The 19,491-nt window shown below is 48.9% G+C and overlaps 23 non-coding genes across 23 annotated transcripts; all 23 read right to left on the bottom strand.

The window, feature by feature from the left end:
* Positions 1–100: 100 nt before the first annotated feature.
* Positions 101–182, bottom strand: Trnas-uga. Its single transcript has one exon. It is a non-coding gene; the product is annotated as a tRNA-Ser (tRNA).
* A 740-nt stretch (positions 183–922) lies between these two features.
* Trnas-cga lies at positions 923–1,004 on the bottom strand. The gene has a single exon. It is a non-coding gene; the product is annotated as a tRNA-Ser (tRNA).
* Positions 1,005–1,142: 138 nt separating this feature from the next.
* Trnak-uuu lies at positions 1,143–1,215 on the bottom strand. The gene has a single exon. It is a non-coding gene; the product is annotated as a tRNA-Lys (tRNA).
* A 540-nt stretch (positions 1,216–1,755) lies between these two features.
* On the bottom strand, positions 1,756–1,828 carry Trnaf-gaa. Its single transcript has one exon. It is a non-coding gene; the product is annotated as a tRNA-Phe (tRNA).
* Positions 1,829–2,408: 580 nt separating this feature from the next.
* Positions 2,409–2,490, bottom strand: Trnas-uga. The gene has a single exon. It is a non-coding gene; the product is annotated as a tRNA-Ser (tRNA).
* A 740-nt stretch (positions 2,491–3,230) lies between these two features.
* On the bottom strand, positions 3,231–3,312 carry Trnas-cga. Its single transcript has one exon. It is a non-coding gene; the product is annotated as a tRNA-Ser (tRNA).
* Positions 3,313–3,450: 138 nt separating this feature from the next.
* On the bottom strand, positions 3,451–3,523 carry Trnak-uuu. Its single transcript has one exon. It is a non-coding gene; the product is annotated as a tRNA-Lys (tRNA).
* Positions 3,524–4,063: 540 nt separating this feature from the next.
* On the bottom strand, positions 4,064–4,136 carry Trnaf-gaa. Its single transcript has one exon. It is a non-coding gene; the product is annotated as a tRNA-Phe (tRNA).
* A 580-nt stretch (positions 4,137–4,716) lies between these two features.
* Trnas-uga lies at positions 4,717–4,798 on the bottom strand. The gene has a single exon. It is a non-coding gene; the product is annotated as a tRNA-Ser (tRNA).
* Positions 4,799–11,770: 6,972 nt separating this feature from the next.
* On the bottom strand, positions 11,771–11,843 carry Trnak-uuu. Its single transcript has one exon. It is a non-coding gene; the product is annotated as a tRNA-Lys (tRNA).
* Positions 11,844–12,383: 540 nt separating this feature from the next.
* On the bottom strand, positions 12,384–12,456 carry Trnaf-gaa. Its single transcript has one exon. It is a non-coding gene; the product is annotated as a tRNA-Phe (tRNA).
* A 580-nt stretch (positions 12,457–13,036) lies between these two features.
* On the bottom strand, positions 13,037–13,118 carry Trnas-uga. Its single transcript has one exon. It is a non-coding gene; the product is annotated as a tRNA-Ser (tRNA).
* Positions 13,119–13,858: 740 nt separating this feature from the next.
* Positions 13,859–13,940, bottom strand: Trnas-cga. The gene has a single exon. It is a non-coding gene; the product is annotated as a tRNA-Ser (tRNA).
* A 138-nt stretch (positions 13,941–14,078) lies between these two features.
* Positions 14,079–14,151, bottom strand: Trnak-uuu. Its single transcript has one exon. It is a non-coding gene; the product is annotated as a tRNA-Lys (tRNA).
* A 540-nt stretch (positions 14,152–14,691) lies between these two features.
* On the bottom strand, positions 14,692–14,764 carry Trnaf-gaa. Its single transcript has one exon. It is a non-coding gene; the product is annotated as a tRNA-Phe (tRNA).
* A 580-nt stretch (positions 14,765–15,344) lies between these two features.
* Trnas-uga lies at positions 15,345–15,426 on the bottom strand. The gene has a single exon. It is a non-coding gene; the product is annotated as a tRNA-Ser (tRNA).
* A 740-nt stretch (positions 15,427–16,166) lies between these two features.
* On the bottom strand, positions 16,167–16,248 carry Trnas-cga. The gene has a single exon. It is a non-coding gene; the product is annotated as a tRNA-Ser (tRNA).
* Positions 16,249–16,386: 138 nt separating this feature from the next.
* Positions 16,387–16,459, bottom strand: Trnak-uuu. The gene has a single exon. It is a non-coding gene; the product is annotated as a tRNA-Lys (tRNA).
* A 540-nt stretch (positions 16,460–16,999) lies between these two features.
* On the bottom strand, positions 17,000–17,072 carry Trnaf-gaa. The gene has a single exon. It is a non-coding gene; the product is annotated as a tRNA-Phe (tRNA).
* A 580-nt stretch (positions 17,073–17,652) lies between these two features.
* Positions 17,653–17,734, bottom strand: Trnas-uga. Its single transcript has one exon. It is a non-coding gene; the product is annotated as a tRNA-Ser (tRNA).
* Positions 17,735–18,474: 740 nt separating this feature from the next.
* On the bottom strand, positions 18,475–18,556 carry Trnas-cga. The gene has a single exon. It is a non-coding gene; the product is annotated as a tRNA-Ser (tRNA).
* Positions 18,557–18,694: 138 nt separating this feature from the next.
* On the bottom strand, positions 18,695–18,767 carry Trnak-uuu. Its single transcript has one exon. It is a non-coding gene; the product is annotated as a tRNA-Lys (tRNA).
* Positions 18,768–19,307: 540 nt separating this feature from the next.
* Trnaf-gaa lies at positions 19,308–19,380 on the bottom strand. Its single transcript has one exon. It is a non-coding gene; the product is annotated as a tRNA-Phe (tRNA).
* Between the last annotated feature and the right edge of the window lie 111 nt (positions 19,381–19,491).

Raw genomic sequence — 19,491 nt, 5'->3', positions numbered from 1 at the left:
ATCAAATAGCACTGCACATTGCTGGTGACCCACGTGTTTAGTAGTGACGCAACTGCTAGGATGCAGCTGAACGTCCGCCATTTGAGAGCGAGAAAATTTTCGCAGTCGGCAGGACTCGAACCTACGCTCCCAGAGGGAATCTGATTTCAAGTCAGACGCCTTAACCACTCGGCCACGACTGCCGGTGGCGGAAGCGACTCCCGACAACTGTAACCGCCATCTTTAGAAGCAATCTGGTGGCAGAAAACGGCGTGGCCTCACTCTTTCCTGTACGGTTTCCATTAGCCGTTACGAAAGTGTATTAATTTTCGCCCAGTCAGGGACTTGAACACAGGTGTATTAATTTTCGCCCAGACAGGGACTTGAACCCAGGACCCTTTGGTTGAAAACCTAACGCTCTACCGACTCAGCTATGCGGACCCACGCAAGAGCATTATCGTACAGCTGCGTGGTGTGCGAGTGATTCGCATGTCGTAATTACTGGCTTACGGCTCCAATGGCGACTTCACCGACTTCCCACTGACGCACTGCTGACGCTAGTTTTCTGTCGTCTTAAAACGATGGACATACCTCCAAGCAACTGCGAGATCTTAAGAAAAGAAACGCTGCACCACTGCTTTTGCCGCACTCGAGTGATTGAAATTGCGATTCTTAAAAAGAAAATGAGATGTTCGCTCTGTCCATCACTTTCGAGCACATCTGTGTACTCAGGATCTCAGCGACGGCTTTCTGCAGTCCCAGCGTCAGTGTCAGTGTGAGGTGAACCGATAGCCAGAGTAAGCAGCGGTCGTCGCGAAAACTCAGTATTCTTAAAACGGAAATTTTCGTCTTGTTGAGAATGGCGTCACTGGTTTGCACCCGCATTCGCCCACACATGTCACATGTGTGCGAAAATGTTTGCTCCTCTTTACGCAAAATCGCACGCAGCCGGTAGGATTCGAACCTACGCTCCCAGAGGGAATCTGATTTCGAGTCAGACGCCTTAACCACTCGGCCACGACTGCCGTTAGCGCGGTATTCTCCGGACACATGCAACTGCTACCGTTTAAAGCACTGTGGTGTCAGAAAACGGCGTAGCTGCATTATTTTCTGTAGCGTCTCCACCGCTACCAGACGAATCGCTACAAATGTATTAAAATTTCCACCTGGACAGGGACTTGAAACCTGGGCCCTTAGGTTAAAAGCCTAATGCTCTACCGACTGAGCTATCCGGGCTCACACGAGGCTGCAAAACCTCCCACGACGCACAACTATACATTGACTCATGTCCTTTACTGTTGTGCAATCGCTGTATGGGGCCGTTAACAAATAAAACGTCGCCTAAATGCTGTCTACAAACTTATCGCGCTAAGCTCGTAACACACTATCGAAGACTGCTGGTACATGATGCAACAACAAATTGCACCAGTTGTTACGTCTCATACGTTGGAGCAGAGAATTTACGTGTTTTGTCGACACTCACTGGGCAATTGGAAAATTCACAAGCATTTCGAATGCAATGTTTCCCACGCTTTCGCTCATTTCACGGTTCCGTTGAAGACGTTCTTCACCACCTGACACAGAAAAAGGAATGCAGTCGGTAGGATATTTTTAATTCTTTTGCTTCTAGGGGAGTTAGTTGTCTAGTGAGTTCCTCTTATGGCATGCACTAGACAACCAGAACAGCTACAGGAGAGAGTCATTTTTGTTGTCAGCGGTAGTTGCATTATCACAAACGCAGAGTAATTCCATTGGCGTCGCATCAAAACGAATCCCTGCCGAAACCCGGGATCGAACCAGGGACCTTTAGATCTTCAGTCTAACGCTCTCCCAACTGAGCTATTTCGGCTGACGTTGAAGGTTCTCATTTGCATGTGTTCATTAACCTCTGCCTCGTTGCCAATTTCACAGTCACCTTCGTCTGATAAGACACAGGGGCGCTGAAAGGCGAGCAGCCGATGCAGTGAAGTTACACACACATTTCTTCTTCTTCCGTCATCGTAACAAGCAAACATGTCGACTCGATTCGTGTAATATTGACTTCGCTGACGCTAGAAAACCCGTGTCATATCGATGCCAGGGGCAACTCGTGTGCGGAGAACGAGACACAAGAAGGAGTGAGTCTCTCCACCGTATGGGAGGCAGTATCTAGCAGATACACACGGTAAAACATTCGACTTGCGTTAGCTCACACGTCATCGTCTGCAAGCTAAAATGGACACATCTGCACTGCCCAGTGAGGCGACACTTGTACTAACACCTGGTGGACGCCTGTGAGACGCGGAGATGAGCTGCGGCTTCTGGGCGCGACTGTAGTGCTGCGCCCTGGATCAAATAGCACTGCACATTGCTGGTGACCCACGTGTTTAGTAGTGACGCAACTGCTAGGATGCAGCTGAACGTCCGCCATTTGAGAGCGAGAAAATTTTCGCAGTCGGCAGGACTCGAACCTACGCTCCCAGAGGGAATCTGATTTCAAGTCAGACGCCTTAACCACTCGGCCACGACTGCCGGTGGCGGAAGCGACTCCCGACAACTGTAACCGCCATCTTTAGAAGCAATCTGGTGGCAGAAAACGGCGTGGCCTCACTCTTTCCTGTACGGTTTCCATTAGCCGTTACGAAAGTGTATTAATTTTCGCCCAGTCAGGGACTTGAACACAGGTGTATTAATTTTCGCCCAGACAGGGACTTGAACCCAGGACCCTTTGGTTGAAAACCTAACGCTCTACCGACTCAGCTATGCGGACCCACGCAAGAGCATTATCGTACAGCTGCGTGGTGTGCGAGTGATTCGCATGTCGTAATTACTGGCTTACGGCTCCAATGGCGACTTCACCGACTTCCCACTGACGCACTGCTGACGCTAGTTTTCTGTCGTCTTAAAACGATGGACATACCTCCAAGCAACTGCGAGATCTTAAGAAAAGAAACGCTGCACCACTGCTTTTGCCGCACTCGAGTGATTGAAATTGCGATTCTTAAAAAGAAAATGAGATGTTCGCTCTGTCCATCACTTTCGAGCACATCTGTGTACTCAGGATCTCAGCGACGGCTTTCTGCAGTCCCAGCGTCAGTGTCAGTGTGAGGTGAACCGATAGCCAGAGTAAGCAGCGGTCGTCGCGAAAACTCAGTATTCTTAAAACGGAAATTTTCGTCTTGTTGAGAATGGCGTCACTGGTTTGCACCCGCATTCGCCCACACATGTCACATGTGTGCGAAAATGTTTGCTCCTCTTTACGCAAAATCGCACGCAGCCGGTAGGATTCGAACCTACGCTCCCAGAGGGAATCTGATTTCGAGTCAGACGCCTTAACCACTCGGCCACGACTGCCGTTAGCGCGGTATTCTCCGGACACATGCAACTGCTACCGTTTAAAGCACTGTGGTGTCAGAAAACGGCGTAGCTGCATTATTTTCTGTAGCGTCTCCACCGCTACCAGACGAATCGCTACAAATGTATTAAAATTTCCACCTGGACAGGGACTTGAAACCTGGGCCCTTAGGTTAAAAGCCTAATGCTCTACCGACTGAGCTATCCGGGCTCACACGAGGCTGCAAAACCTCCCACGACGCACAACTATACATTGACTCATGTCCTTTACTGTTGTGCAATCGCTGTATGGGGCCGTTAACAAATAAAACGTCGCCTAAATGCTGTCTACAAACTTATCGCGCTAAGCTCGTAACACACTATCGAAGACTGCTGGCACATGATGCAACAACAAATTGCACCAGTTGTTACGTCTCATACGTTGGAGCAGAGAATTTACGTGTTTTGTCGACACTCACTGGGCAATTGGAAAATTCACAAGCATTTCGAATGCAATGTTTCCCACGCTTTCGCTCATTTCACGGTTCCGTTGAAGACGTTCTTCACCACCTGACACAGAAAAAGGAATGCAGTCGGTAGGATATTTTTAATTCTTTTGCTTCTAGGGGAGTTAGTTGTCTAGTGAGTTCCTCTTATGGCATGCACTAGACAACCAGAACAGCTACAGGAGAGAGTCATTTTTGTTGTCAGCGGTAGTTGCATTATCACAAACGCAGAGTAATTCCATTGGCGTCGCATCAAAACGAATCCCTGCCGAAACCCGGGATCGAACCAGGGACCTTTAGATCTTCAGTCTAACGCTCTCCCAACTGAGCTATTTCGGCTGACGTTGAAGGTTCTCATTTGCATGTGTTCATTAACCTCTGCCTCGTTGCCAATTTCACAGTCACCTTCGTCTGATAAGACACAGGGGCGCTGAAAGGCGAGCAGCCGATGCAGTGAAGTTACACACACATTTCTTCTTCTTCCGTCATCGTAACAAGCAAACATGTCGACTCGATTCGTGTAATATTGACTTCGCTGACGCTAGAAAACCCGTGTCATATCGATGCCAGGGGCAACTCGTGTGCGGAGAACGAGACACAAGAAGGAGTGAGTCTCTCCACCGTATGGGAGGCAGTATCTAGCAGATACACACGGTAAAACATTCGACTTGCGTTAGCTCACACGTCATCGTCTGCAAGCTAAAATGGACACATCTGCACTGCCCAGTGAGGCGACACTTGTACTAACACCTGGTGGACGCCTGTGAGACGCGGAGATGAGCTGCGGCTTCTGGGCGCGACTGTAGCGCTGCGCCCTGGATCAAATAGCACTGCACATTGCTGGTGACCCACGTGTTTAGTAGTGACGCAACTGCTAGGATGCAGCTGAACGTCCGCCATTTGAGAGCGAGAAAATTTTCGCAGTCGGCAGGACTCGAACCTACGCTCCCAGAGGGAATCTGATTTCAAGTCAGACGCCTTAACCACTCGGCCACGACTGCCGGTGGCGGAAGCGACTCCCGACAACTGTAACCGCCATCTTTAGAAGCAATCTGGTGGCAGAAAACGGCGTGGCCTCACTCTTTCCTGTACGGTTTCCATTAGCCGTTACGAAAGTGTATTAATTTTCGCCCAGTCAGGGACTTGAACACAGGTGTATTAATTTTCGCCCAGACAGGGACTTGAACCCAGGACCCTTTGGTTGAAAACCTAACGCTCTACCGACTCAGCTATGCGGACCCACGCAAGAGCATTATCGTACAGCTGCGTGGTGTGCGAGTGATTCGCATGTCGTAATTACTGGCTTACGGCTCCAATGGCGACTTCACCGACTTCCCACTGACGCACTGCTGACGCTAGTTTTCTGTCGTCTTAAAACGATGGACATACCTTCAAGCAACTGCGAGATCTTAAGAAAAGAAACGCTGCACCACTGCTTTTGCCGCACTCGAGTGATTGAAATTGCGATTCTTAAAAAGAAAATGAGATGTTCGCTCTGTCCATCACTTTCGAGCACATCTGTGTACTCAGGATCTCAGCGACGGCTTTCTGCAGTCCCACCGTCAGTGTCAGTGTGAGGTGAACCGATAGCCAGAGTAAGCAGCGGTCGTCGCGAAAACTCAGTATTCTTAAAACGGAAATTTTCGTCTTGTTGAGAATGGCGTCACTGGTTTGCACCCGCATTCGCCCACACATGTCACATGTGTGCGAAAATGTTTGCTCCTCTTTACGCAAAATCGCACGCAGCCGGTAGGATTTTTTTTTTTTTTTTTTTTTTTTTTTTTTTTATATATATTTTTTTTTATTTTGGCATCCAGAGCAACAGGCAGGCAGAGGCAAAGAGGGCAGGGGTCGAATGTCCCGAGGCCTGGCCACAGTGACTCCCCCAGACCTGTCACTCAGTCGCCTCCTGAGTTAGTGTAGGTTACTGGTTTTGCGTTTTTTTTATTTTTTTTTTATTTTTTTTTATTTATTTATTTATTTATTTATTTTTTTTTTTTTTTTGCTACTGAAGTTGTTGTATTTGAAAATTTCCTTTTAAATTGTGTTAAATATTTGTTTTTTTTTGTTTTTGATTTATTAATTGCCGACTGGCGTGATAAAGAGTGGGGAGCTTAACATGGTAGCGCATTGGCTGGAGAAAGAGGAAAGAAGTAATGGGAGCCATAAAGGAAACGAAAACATCGCCCCAAAACTATAGAAAGGCAGCGTTTCCCGCTGGAAGAGAGCCACAAGGAGTGCAGTGGGAAAAGGAAAAGAAAACACGAAGAGCTTAGAAGCCCGCAACTCTGCCGGGACATGAAAGTAAGGAATAAACCGGAGAGAAAAAAATGAGCAAACTCTATTTCTCCATAACGGGAAAAAAAAGAATGAAATGGCACATAATTTGGCAACTAAAAACAAAACACCTCTCGTGGAAAGGAATGTGAAAGGAGTGGAAGATATTGAATATGCTGTCTTCACGTAAGAAGCGAGCAAATTAGCAACATGGAATTTTAAAGCAAGCGATCCCCGTAGGAAACAAGAAAGCGAAATACATATTGAAAGAAAGGAAGACTAAACCCTCGAAGGGGAGTAAAAAGCACACTCGAAATAAAACGAAAGTGCGTTCCAATCGCAAAGAAAGGAAAAAGGAAATTCATGAAAACAGTCAAAGGAAAGGAAGAAAGAAAATAATGCTGTATTCCATTATTTGTCATTTCAATGTGGTTCTAGTTTGTTCTTCAGTTTTCTGTTTCTGAGTTCTTTCGTAACGTCAACACGCTATTACTTCTGTTCACATTGCAGGACCATGATCGACGTCGTCATTAAGAGTGGAAAACAGTCGGTGCCCGATTGAAGACTTTCCGAAATTGCTGTTCAATGGGGATTTGCAGAAAGCGCTGAAAGCATCTCTGATATGAGGCTGTCCTCCGGAGCGTTTCATGGCGCTCCCACAGATAAAACAAGTAGTCGACTGGATCAATTATATTCTTGGCAAATATAGCGTAGGTGGTATGCCCTAAAATCCACATTGTAGCATTTCGCTTAGATTGCGGAAAGGGTTTAATGTCGGGGATGACAGCCGTGAGCGGCGAAAAAGACCGCTTGTCAGTCCTGTTAATGAGTGCGAGCATGTCGCAGGAAATAGCCCACACATCTCGTGTGGTTCTGCAAAGAAACCGATGCTCAAGGGTACCCCTTTCGTCACAGTACTCGCACTTAGAGGACGGAATTAGGTGAATAGTCGCCAGTCGGTCGTTGGTGGTCACAGTGCGAGTGATGACCGTATACCACGTGCTTCGCACTTCCGCCGGTAACAACTTGTTGCTGACGTTTTGCCAAACAAGAACCCAGTTGTTGTGGGGACATTGACGGACTAAGTTATTCGGTGGTGACAAACCAATCATCTCACGATACAAAGAGGTGGAAGACCGCGTCCTGCGGTCGCGAGCTAGTGAAACATGATAACTGCGGGACAAGAAAAAATCTCTGAAGACAGCAAGCTTGTAAGGTATCCGCGAGACATCGATCGGTGCACTGTCAGAAAGGGGCTCATGGGCGCGGAAGAGGGCAGCCGTCGTACTGTGGGGGCTGTTCTCGACAATGGTGGCAATTCTGTTGACTAGCAGGGCAGAACATTTCTTTCTGACATCTACGAGACCTAGTCCTCCGCGAGACGGAGGCTGGGTACATGTGGCAAGTTTCACCTTGAAAATATGGCCACGCCACAGCAGCCAGTGTGCAGCTTGGCTGATCGTGCGTGCCAACGGAGGTGGGACGTTGAGCACTTGAGCCACATACCACGCTTTAGCCAAAATGTGAACATTGATCAACTCAACACGCTGTAGAAGATGTAATTTCCGGGTGGCGTGACGAACCATGAGACCCTTGACAGTTGTGGAAATACGGCGCCAGTTATGAGCGGCCATCTTTATGGGGCAAGCAAAGAATTGAATGCCGAGCAACATGTGGGAGGCAGCTATGGTGTACCACGAATCGGCAGCATAGTTGCGACAGGCACCTATTGGGAGTAGCACTGTTTTATGCGGGTTCAGTTCCGCACCGGTAGCCTGGGCAAAAAGACTGAACACAGGTTTAACTAAAGGGATGTCCTTTCCTTGTCGTATAAAGACGCCGACATCGTCGGCGTACGCAATGCACGACGCCCGTACACCCTCTACATCGATCCCACTGACAGTGCGCCCAATTCGGCGGAGGAGGGGGTCAAGAGCGATAACAAAGAGGGACATAGAGAGGGGACATCCTTGCCGCACAGACCGTGCAATCCTAAAGGGAGCCGAAAGGGTGCCATTTATCAGAATGCGAGAAGACGCTCTCGTTAGGACATTATCAAGAGCGGAGACAAAGTTCATATGAAAGCCGATGTGACCTAACAAGGCAAAGAGGTAATCGTGGTTAATCCTATCAAAAGCCTTCCGAAAGTCAATCGAGAGAATCGCCCCTGGAGTCCGTGTGGCAGCAGTGTGAGCCACGACGTCCCTATACGTGCTCACGGCGGCAAGGATACCCCTCCCTGTCACAGCGCACATCTGGAAAGGGCTAATGATTTTTCGCATCACAGTGTGCAGCCTGGTTGCGACGCATTTGCTGAAAAGCTTGTAGTCACTGTTCAACAGCGTGATAGGGCGGAAGTTTTCAACTTTGTCAGCCCCAGCGGTCTTAGGGAGAAGAATGACGATACCCTCTAGGAACTCTGCCGGACACGGAAGGCCACTCAACAATTCATTTGCGACCTTTGTGAGGATAGGTTCTAAGAGATCCCAGAACTCGAGGTAGAATTCTAAAGGAATTCCGTCAGGGCCTGGGGACTTGTTTCGAGCAGACGAACTGAGTGCATCGCTCATGTCCTCCGTCGTGATGGCGGAAAGGAGGGTGTCATTGTCCTCACGTGTAAGCAGGTTCCGCATTTCACCCATGAGGACATGTGCGGCCGCCCTATCGTGGTCGCTACGCTGGAACGCGGCACTAAAATGGGCAAAAATGTACGCACGAATGTCCCTCTCAGTGGTGAGTCGCTCCCCAGTCTCCAGTCTAAGACACCGAATAAATTTAGTAGCACCCCGTCTCCGCTCTCTTTCGATATGGTGAATAGTCGGTGACTCATCAAACGTCCCTACACAGCGGCTTCTAAGTAAGGAGCCCTGAAAATCTTGGGCTTGCAATTTAAAAATTTGAGCTTTCACAGCCTTTAACTGAAGCAGAAATTGCTCATCAACAATATCTGGTAGAGAGACGGCATCTTTTAAAATCTGATAATAAAATTCAGTGGTTCTATGTTTCCACAGCGCAGCTTCGGCGCTAAAACACTTTAAAACAGCACGGATGGACGGTTTGGCCAGGTGAACCCACCAATTGACAACCGAGGCATAGTTAGCCAGCTTTTCGCCGCAGGAAGAGAGCGTATCGTGAATCTGCCGACGCAACGAGGGGGCACGGACATGGGTCACGTTAAACTTCCACACCCGAGATCGACGTAACTGGCGGAGTTGCGGCGCGCGAAGGTCACAAATGAAGGCGCAGTGATCGGAAAAACAAACAGGGGCAACGTCAGCACTGATTAGGTGATCTGCTATGCAGGTCGACACATAGAACCTATCAAGTCTACTAGCCCCATTTCGATAGAAATACGTAAAAACTTGCTGTTGAGGATAGAGAACACGCCACACATCTGCTAACTGGAAGCTTGCAATCAGACGATCAAGGTCAACGCACTTATGAGCCGTAGGAAACTGATCACTGTCCGCGACCACGCAATTAAAATCGCCCCCCAACACGACGGGCAGCGTCGGGCTACCAATCAAGGTGGGTACATCTTCAATGAAAAATCTCGCTCTCGCCCTCTTGAAACTAGTGCCAGACGGAGCGTAAATGTTAACTAGTTGCAGGCCTCCGATAACGCACGAGATCCCCCTGCCGGTCGGTAGTCGTTGGACGCGCGTGGGCTCTTCTGCAGACTTATATAAAATAGCGGTACCACACCGAGCTTCCGGGTCGACATTATAAATGGCGGAATACCCCGTTAAAACATCAAGGCACACAACGCTCACTTCCTGTAGAAAAATAAAAGCAAACCGACAATGTTGGATAAAATTTGCCAAGACTTGCATTTTCTGAGGAGCCGCAATACAGTTGATATTTAACGTGGCTATTTGAACCATGTGGCTACAGGACGCATGGGTGTAGGGCACACAGATAAATTTTTTGAAAGGGAGTCACCGGCAAGTTGCAGGCGCACCGGAGACGGAAAGCAGGGTACCGTGGCAGTTACATGTCTTCATCGTCCGCCCAGGAGAGCGGCGTAGGATTGGTCGTGTCTCCGTCCGACAGACTGCCGCCGGTAGGGTCAGCCGACGCGGTTTTCCTGGACGCGCGAGTCTGCGAATTGCGCTGTTTACGAGATTCCGTGTCAGGACTAATCTTTTTCGAAGGGGGCGAAATTTCCCGGCCGCCGGTACCCTTTCCTAGCATACCCTTAAGTTTCCGACTTTGTTCTCGCACACGTTTTTCTCGTTGCGTGGCAAAGTCAGTATCCTGCAACTTGGTCTTTACGTTCCGTACGGAGGCAACAGAGTGCTGTTCTACATCCATAACCAAGTTCTCCGCGTGAGGCGGAGAAAGGTGCAAGGTATCCGCTGGAGCAGTAATGTTACTGGGGGATGGGTTGGAGTCCGCGACCTTGTCAGGAGTGGCAGTAAGTGCACAATCCCCAGCAGGGATGTCCGACACAACAGGCACTGAAGTAGCAACATCACATGGGGAGGACGTTTGACACTGTAGAACCGTTGAGGCAGGCGCGGTGTCGCAAACGGCGACAGTAATAGCACCTGATTCCGGAATGCTCTGAACACGTTCATTAACAAGTGAAGTCGCGGAAGTCGTCTCCTGCAACGGAGCAGAACGGTTGGTCGGACGACATTCAGTGCTAACGTCAGGGACATTGTCAACAACAGGCGTATGTGGAACAACAGTTACACTAGGAAGAATAGACACACCCGCAACAACCGGTTCACGAGCTAAAGAGTCAGCCGGTGGCGGAGAACCTCTAAGAAGGGCACCTGCGTAACTACCTGAGTTTTCTAGGGGCAACTGCACAGGGCGCCGACGGGGACAAGAATTCCGCATATGTTCAGTAGAATGACAGAGAGAACACGTTGGAGGTTGGCCGGTGTAGGAGACGAAAGCCCTATGGCCGCCTATGATAACGAAGGACGGAATGTGTTTCTTTAAGTCCATCCGCACAGTACGGACGCCATTATCACATTGATAAACATACGCGGACGACCAATAATCTTTAGTGACAGCAAAGATAGTCCCATATAAACTTAATGCACGGCGAATTTCATCCAAGGGCACTTCAAAAGGCAGATGGAAAACCTTCACATTTCGTACACCATAACCGGCATGTAGAACCTGCACGTCACTAATAGTCCCATCAGCATGTTTAAACTTCCGAACCCCGCCATTGACGGCCACCAAACGCTCACATAGTTCACTATCAAGGAGTTTCAAGAACACGGAATTAACAATAAAATCTAAATGAACACCGTCAAGCAAAGCTGGGTCTATTTGCAATTCCGATCGGATCCAATGATGTATTTCAAAAGCCGTGGGACGCGGAAATTCGCGATCAAACAACAACTGAATAGTATTGGACCGGTTGTACGACACCATTTTCCACAATAAATCCTTGAAAAACTTACAAAAAGAGAAGAAACACGCTGAGTATAGACACCAGGCCGCTGCAAACCACGACGACCAACGATGTAAACACAGCTGCTAGCGGAGCTCGCGACGGGCACGTCCGCTCGCCGCAACCACTCGGCCACGACTGCCGTTAGCGCGGTATTCTCCGGACACATGCAACTGCTACCGTTTAAAGCACTGTGGTGTCAGAAAACGGCGTAGCTGCATTATTTTCTGTAGCGTCTCCACCGCTACCAGACGAATCGCTACAAATGTATTAAAATTTCCACCTGGACAGGGACTTGAAACCTGGGCCCTTAGGTTAAAAGCCTAATGCTCTACCGACTGAGCTATCCGGGCTCACACGAGGCTGCAAAACCTCCCACGACGCACAACTATACATTGACTCATGTCCTTTACTGTTGTGCAATCGCTGTATGGGGCCGTTAACAAATAAAACGTCGCCTAAATGCTGTCTACAAACTTATCGCGCTAAGCTCGTAACACACTATCGAAGACTGCTGGCACATGATGCAACAACAAATTGCACCAGTTGTTACGTCTCATACGTTGGAGCAGAGAATTTACGTGTTTTGTCGACACTCACTGGGCAATTGGAAAATTCACAAGCATTTCGAATGCAATGTTTCCCACGCTTTCGCTCATTTCACGGTTCCGTTGAAGACGTTCTTCACCACCTGACACAGAAAAAGGAATGCAGTCGGTAGGATATTTTTAATTCTTTTGCTTCTAGGGGAGTTAGTTGTCTAGTGAGTTCCTCTTATGGCATGCACTAGACAACCAGAACAGCTACAGGAGAGAGTCATTTTTGTTGTCAGCGGTAGTTGCATTATCACAAACGCAGAGTAATTCCATTGGCGTCGCATCAAAACGAATCCCTGCCGAAACCCGGGATCGAACCAGGGACCTTTAGATCTTCAGTCTAACGCTCTCCCAACTGAGCTATTTCGGCTGACGTTGAAGGTTCTCATTTGCATGTGTTCATTAACCTCTGCCTCGTTGCCAATTTCACAGTCACCTTCGTCTGATAAGACACAGGGGCGCTGAAAGGCGAGCAGCCGATGCAGTGAAGTTACACACACATTTCTTCTTCTTCCGTCATCGTAACAAGCAAACATGTCGACTCGATTCGTGTAATATTGACTTCGCTGACGCTAGAAAACCCGTGTCATATCGATGCCAGGGGCAACTCGTGTGCGGAGAACGAGACACAAGAAGGAGTGAGTCTCTCCACCGTATGGGAGGCAGTATCTAGCAGATACACACGGTAAAACATTCGACTTGCGTTAGCTCACACGTCATCGTCTGCAAGCTAAAATGGACACATCTGCACTGCCCAGTGAGGCGACACTTGTACTAACACCTGGTGGACGCCTGTGAGACGCGGAGATGAGCTGCGGCTTCTGGGCGCGACTGTAGCGCTGCGCCCTGGATCAAATAGCACTGCACATTGCTGGTGACCCACGTGTTTAGTAGTGACGCAACTGCTAGGATGCAGCTGAACGTCCGCCATTTGAGAGCGAGAAAATTTTCGCAGTCGGCAGGACTCGAACCTACGCTCCCAGAGCGAATCTGATTTCAAGTCAGACGCCTTAACCACTCGGCCACGACTGCCGGTGGCGGAAGCGACTCCCGACAACTGAAACCGCCATCTTTAGAAGCAATCTGGTGGCAGAAAACGGCGTGGCCTCACTCTTTCCTGTACGGTTTCCATTAGCCGTTACGAAAGTGTATTAATTTTCGCCCAGTCAGGGACTTGAACACAGGTGTATTAATTTTCGCCCAGACAGGGACTTGAACCCAGGACCCTTTGGTTGAAAACCTAACGCTCTACCGACTCAGCTATGCGGACCCACGCAAGAGCATTATCGTACAGCTGCGTGGTGTGCGAGTGATTCGCATGTCGTAATTACTGGCTTACGGCTCCAATGGCGACTTCACCGACTTCCCACTGACGCACCGCTGACGCTAGTTTTCTGTCGTCTTAAAACGATGGACATACCTCCAAGCAGCTGCGAGATCTTAAGAAAAGAAACGCTGCACCACTGCTTTTGCCGCACTCGAGTGATTGAAATTGCGATTCTTAAAAAGAAAATGAGATGTTCGCTCTGTCCATCACTTTCGAGCACATCTGTGTACTCACGATCTCAGCGACGGCTTTCTGCAGTCCCAGCGTCAGTGTCAGTGTGAGGTGAACCGATAGCCAGAGTAAGCAGCGGTCGTCGCGAAAACTCAGTATTCTTAAAACGGAAATTTTCGTCTTGTTGAGAATGGCGTCACTGGTTTGCACCCGCATTCGCCCACACATGTCACATGTGTGCGAAAATGTTTGCTCCTCTTTACGCAAAATCGCACGCAGCCGGTAGGATTCGAACCTACGCTCCCAGAGGGAATCTGATTTCGAGTCAGACGCCTTAACCACTCGGCCACGACTGCCGTTAGCGCGGTGTTCTCCGGACACATGCAACTGCTACCGTTTAAAGCACTGTGGTGTCAGAAAACGGCGTAGCTGCATTATTTTCTGTAGCGTCTCCACCGCTACCAGACGAATCGCTACCAAAGTATTAAAATTTCCGCCTGGACAGGGACTTGAAACCTGGGCCCTTAGGTTAAAAGCCTAATGCTCAACCGACTGAGCTATCCGGGCTCACACGAGGCTGCAAAACCTCCCACGACGCACAACTATACATTGACTCATGTCCTTTACTGTTGTGCAATCGCTGTATGGGGCCGTTAACAAATAAAACGTCGCCTAAATGCTGTCTACAAACTTACCGCGCTAAGCTCGTAACACACTATCGAAGACTGCTGGCACATGATGCAACAACAAATTGCACCAGTTGTTACGTCTCATACGTTGGAGCAGAGAATTTACGTGTTTTGTTGACACTCACTGGGCAATTGGAAAATTCACAAGCATTTCGAATGCAATGTTTCCCACGCTTTCGCTCATTTCACGGTTCCGTTGAAGACGTTCTTCACCACCTGACACAGAAAAAGGAATGCAGTCGGTAGGATATTTTTAATTCTTTTGCTTCTAGGGTAGTTAGTTGTCTAGTGAGTTCCTCTTATGGCATGCACTAGACAACCAGAACAGCTACAGGAGAGAGTCATTTTTGTTGTCAGCGGTAGTTGCATTATCACAAACGCAGAGTAATTCCATTGGCGTCGCATCAAAACGAATCCCTGCCGAAACCCGGGATCGAACCAGGGACCTTTAGATCTTCAGTCTAACGCTCTCCCAACTGAGCTATTTCGGCTGACGTTGAAGGTTCTCATTTGCATGTGTTTATTAACCTCTGCCTCGTTGCCAATTTCACAGTCACCTTCGTCTGATAAGACACAGGGGCGCTGAAAGGCGAGCAGCCGATGCAGTGAAGTTACACACACATTTCTTCTTCTTCCGTCATCGTAACAAGCAAACATGTCGACTCGATTCGTGTAATATTGACTTCGCTGACGCTAGAAAACCCGTGTCATATCGATGCCAGGGGCAACTCGTGTGCGGAGAACGAGACACAAGAAGGAGTGAGTCTCTCCACCGTATGGGAGGCAGTATCTAGCAGATACACACGGTAAAACATTCGACTTGCGTTAGCTCACACGTCATCGTCTGCAAGCTAAAATGGACACATCTGCACTGCCCAGTGAGGCGACACTTGTACTAACACCTGGTGGACGCCTGTGAGACGCGGGGATGAGCTGCGGCTTCTGGGCGCGACTGTAGCGCTGCGCCCTGGATCAAATAGCACTGCACATTGCTGGTGACCCACGTGTTTAGTAGTGACGCAACTGCTAGGATGCAGCTAAACGTCCGCCATTTGAGAGCGAGAAAATTTTCGCAGTCGGCAGGACTCGAACCTACGCTCCCAGAGGGAATCTGATTTCAAGTCAGACGCCTTAACCACTCGGCCACGACTGCCGGTGGCGGAAGCGACTCCCGACAACTGTAACCGCCATCTTTAGAAGCAATCTGGTGGCAGAAAACGGCGTGGCCTCACTCTTTCCTGTACGGTTTCCATTAGCCGTTACGAAAGTGTATTAATTTTCGCCCAGTCAGGGACTTGAACACAGGTGTATTAATTTTCGCCCAGACAGGGACTTGAACCCAGGACCCTTTGGTTGAAAACCTAACGCTCTACCGACTCAGCTATGCGGACCCACGCAAGAGCATTATCGTACAGCTGCGTGGTGTGCGAGTGATTCGCATGTCATAATTACTGGCTTACGGCTCCAATGGCGACTTCACCGACTTCCCACTGATGCACCGCTGACGCTACTTTTCTGTCGTCTTAAAACGATGGACATACCTCCAAGCAGCTGCGAGATCTTAAGAAAAGAAACGCTGCACCACTGCTTTTGCCGCACTCGAGTGATTGAAATTGCGATTCTTAAAAAGAAAATGAGATGTTCGCTCTGTCCATCACTTTCGAGCACATCTGTGTACTCACGATCTCAGCGACGGCTTTCTGCAGTCCCAGCGTCAGTGTCAGTGTGAGGTGAACCGATAGCCAGAGTAAGCAGCGGTCGTCGCGAAAACTCAGTATTCTTAAAACGGAAATTTTCGTCTTGTTGAGAATGGCGTCACTGGTTTGCACCCGCATTCGCCCACACATGTCACATGTGTGCGAAAATGTTTGCTCCTCTTTACGCAAAATCGCACGCAGCCGGTAGGATTCGAACCTACGCTCCCAGAGGGAATCTGATTTCGAGTCAGACGCCTTAACCACTCGGCCACGACTGCCGTTAGCGCGGTGTTCTCCGGACACATGCAACTGCTACCGTTTAAAGCACTGTGGTGTCAGAAAACGGCGTAGCTGCATTATTTTCTGTAGCGTCTCCACCGCTACCAGACGAATCGCTACCAAAGTATTAAAATTTCCGCCTGGACAGGGACTTGAAACCTGGGCCCTTAGGTTAAAAGCCTAATGCTCAACCGACTGAGCTATCCGGGCTCACACGAGGCTGCAAAACCTCCCACGACGCACAACTATACATTGACTCATGTCCTTTACTGTTGTGCAATCGCTGTATGGGGCCGTTAACAAATAAAACGTCGCCTAAATGCTGTCTACAAACATACCGCGCTAAGCTCGTAACACACTATCGAAGACTGCTGGCACATGATGCAACAACAAATTGCACCAGTTGTTACGTCTCATACGTTGGAGCAGAGAATTTACGTGTTTTGTTGACACTCACTGGGCAATTGGAAAATTCACAAGCATTTCGAATGCAATGTTTCCCACGCTTTCGCTCATTTCACGGTTCCGTTGAAGACGTTCTTCACCACCTGACACAGAAAAAGGAATGCAGTCGGTAGGATATTTTTAATTCTTTTGCTTCTAGGGTAGTTAGTTGTCTAGTGAGTTCCTCTTATGGCATGCACTAGACAACCAGAACAGCTACAGGAGAGAGTCATTTTTGTTGTCAGCGGTAGTTGCATTATCACAAACGCAGAGTAATTCCATTGGCGTCGCATCAAAACGAATCCCTGCCGAAACCCGGGATCGAACCAGGGACCTTTAGATCTTCAGTCTAACGCTCTCCCAACTGAGCTATTTCGGCTGACGTTGAAGGTTCTCATTTGCATGTGTTTATTAACCTCTGCCTCGTTGCCAATTTCACAGTCACCTTCGTCTGATAAGACACAGGGGCGCTGAAAGGCGAGCAGCCGATGCAGTGAAGTTACACACACATTTCTTCTTCTTCCGTCATCGTAACAAGCAAACATGTCGACTCGATTCGTGTAATATTGACTTCGCTGACGCTAGAAAACCCGTGTCATATCGATGCCAGGGGCAACTCGTGTGCGGAGAACGAGACACAAGAAGGAGTGAGTCTCTCCACCGTATGGGAGGCAGTATCTAGCAGATACACACGGTAAAACATTCGACTTGCGTTAGCTCACACGTCATCGTCTGCAAGCTAAAATGGACACATCTGCACTGCCCAGTGAGGCGACACTTGTACTAACACCTGGTGGACGCCTGTGAGACGCGGGGATGAGCTGCGGCTTCTGGGCGCGACTGTAGCGCTGCGCCCTGGATCAAATAGCACTGCACATTGCTGGTGACCCACGTGTTTAGTAGTGACGCAACTGCTAGGATGCAGCTAAACGTCCGCCATTTGAGAGCGAGAAAATTTTCGCAGTCGGCAGGACTCGAACCTACGCTCCCAGAGGGAATCTGATTTCAAGTCAGACGCCTTAACCACTCGGCCACGACTGCCGGTGGCGGAAGCGACTCCCGACAACTGTAACCGCCATCTTTAGAAGCAATCTGGTGGCAGAAAACGGCGTGGCCTCACTCTTTCCTGTACGGTTTCCATTAGCCGTTACGAAAGTGTATTAATTTTCGCCCAGTCAGGGACTTGAACACAGGTGTATTAATTTTCGCCCAGACAGGGACTTGAACCCAGGACCCTTTGGTTGAAAACCTAACGCTCTACCGACTCAGCTATGCGGACCCACGCAAGAGCATTATCGTACAGCTGCGTGGTGTGCGAGTGATTCGCATGTCATAATTACTGGCTTACGGCTCCAATGGCGACTTCACCGACTTCCCACTGATGCACCGCTGACGCTACTTTTCTGTCGTCTTAAAACGATGGACATACCTCCAAGCAGCTGCGAGATCTTAAGAAAAGAAACGCTGCACCACTGCTTTTGCCGCACTCGAGTGATTGAAATTGCGATTCTTAAAAAGAAAATGAGATGTTCGCTCTGTCCATCACTTTCGAGCACATCTGTGTACTCACGATCTCAGCGACGGCTTTCTGCAGTCCCAGCGTCAGTGTCAGTGTGAGGTGAACCGATAGCCAGAGTAAGCAGCGGTCGTCGCGAAAACTCAGTATTCTTAAAACGGAAATTTTCGTCTTGTTGAGAATGGCGTCACTGGTTTGCACCCGCATTCGCCCACACATGTCACATGTGTGCGAAAATGTTTGCTCCTCTTTACGCAAAATCGCACGCAGCCGGTAGGATTCGAACCTACGCTCCCAGAGGGAATCTGATTTCGAGTCAGACGCCTTAACCACTCGGCCACGACTGCCGTTAGCGCGGTGTTCTCCGGACACATGCAACTGCTACCGTTTAAAGCACTGTGGTGTCAGAAAACGGCGTAGCTGCATTATTTTCTGTAGCGTCTCCACCGCTACCAGACGAATCGCTACCAAAGTATTAAAATTTCCGCCTGGACAGGGACTTGAAACCTGGGCCCTTAGGTTAAAAGCCTAATGCTCAACCGACTGAGCTATCCGGGCTCACACGAGGCTGCAAAACCTCCCACGACGCACAACTATACATTGACTCATGTCCTTTACTGTTGTGCAATCGCTGTATGGGGCCGTTAACAAATAAAACGTCGCCTAAATGCTGTCTACAAACTTACCGCGCTAAGCTCGTAACACACTATCGAAGACTGCTGGCACATGATGCAACAACAAATTGCACCAGTTGTTACGTCTCATACGTTGGAGCAGAGAATTTACGTGTTTTGTTGACACTCACTGGGCAATTGGAAAATTCACAAGCATTTCGAATGCAATGTTTCCCACGCTTTCGCTCATTTCACGGTTCCGTTGAAGACGTTCTTCACCACCTGACACAGAAAAAGGAATGCAGTCGGTAGGATATTTTTAATTCTTTTGCTTCTAGGGTAGTTAGTTGTCTAGTGAGTTCCTCTTATGGCATGCACTAGACAACCAGAACAGCTACAGGAGAGAGTCATTTTTGTTGTCAGCGGTAGTTGCATTATCACAAACGCAGAGTAATTCCATTGGCGTCGCATCAAAACGAATCCCTGCCGAAACCCGGGATCGAACCAGGGACCTTTAGATCTTCAGTCTAACGCTCTCCCAACTGAGCTATTTCGGCTGACGTTGAAGGTTCTCATTTGCATGTGTTTATTAACCTCTGCCTCGTTGCCAATTTCACAGTCACCTTCGTCTGATAAGACACAGGGGCGCTGAAAGGCGAGCAGCCGAT

This window comes from Schistocerca americana, chromosome 3 (assembly GCF_021461395.2).
Source record: "Schistocerca americana isolate TAMUIC-IGC-003095 chromosome 3, iqSchAmer2.1, whole genome shotgun sequence".
In the NCBI taxonomy this organism is placed as follows: Eukaryota; Metazoa; Arthropoda; class Insecta; order Orthoptera; family Acrididae; genus Schistocerca; species Schistocerca americana.
This window is presented reverse-complemented; position numbering and strand designations above follow the sequence as displayed.